The sequence below is a fragment of the Arachis duranensis genome, unplaced genomic scaffold, assembly GCF_000817695.3.
Source record: "Arachis duranensis cultivar V14167 unplaced genomic scaffold, aradu.V14167.gnm2.J7QH unplaced_Scaffold_165934, whole genome shotgun sequence".
NCBI lineage: Eukaryota > Viridiplantae > Streptophyta > Magnoliopsida > Fabales > Fabaceae > Arachis > Arachis duranensis.
In genome coordinates this window covers 546419-547018 of record NW_026264258.1, presented here as the reverse complement: position 1 = coordinate 547018, position 600 = coordinate 546419, and positions in this window count along the sequence as shown.

Sequence of the window (600 nt, the reverse complement as noted above, 5' to 3'; positions counted from 1 at the left end):
GGATACATACATGCCACAGACACATAATTGGGTGAACCTTTTCAGATTGTGACTCAGCTTTGCTAGAGTCCCCAATTAGAGGTGTCCAGGGTTCTTAAGCACACTCTTTTTGCCTTGGATCACAACTTTATTTCTTTCTTTTTCTCTCTTTTTTTTCGTTTTTTTTTTCGTTTTTCCTTTCGTTTTTCTCCTTCTCCCTTTTTTTTTGTATTCACTGCTTTTTCTTGCTTCAAGAATCATTTTTATGATTTTTCAGATCTTCAGTAACATGTTTCCTTTTTCATCATTCTTTCAAGAGCCAACATTCATGAACCACAAATTCAAAAGACATATGCACTGTTCAACCACAAATTCAAGATACATATGCACTGTTTAAGCATACATTCAGAAAACAAAAGTATTGCCACCACATCAAAATAATTAAACTGTTATAAAATTCAAAATTCATGCAATTCTTCTCTTTTTTAATTAAGAACATTTTTCATTCAAGAAAGGTGATGGATTCATAGAACATTCATAACTTTAAGGCATAGACACTAAGACACTAATGATCACAAGACACAAACATAGATAAACATAAGCATGATTTTTTCGAAAAAA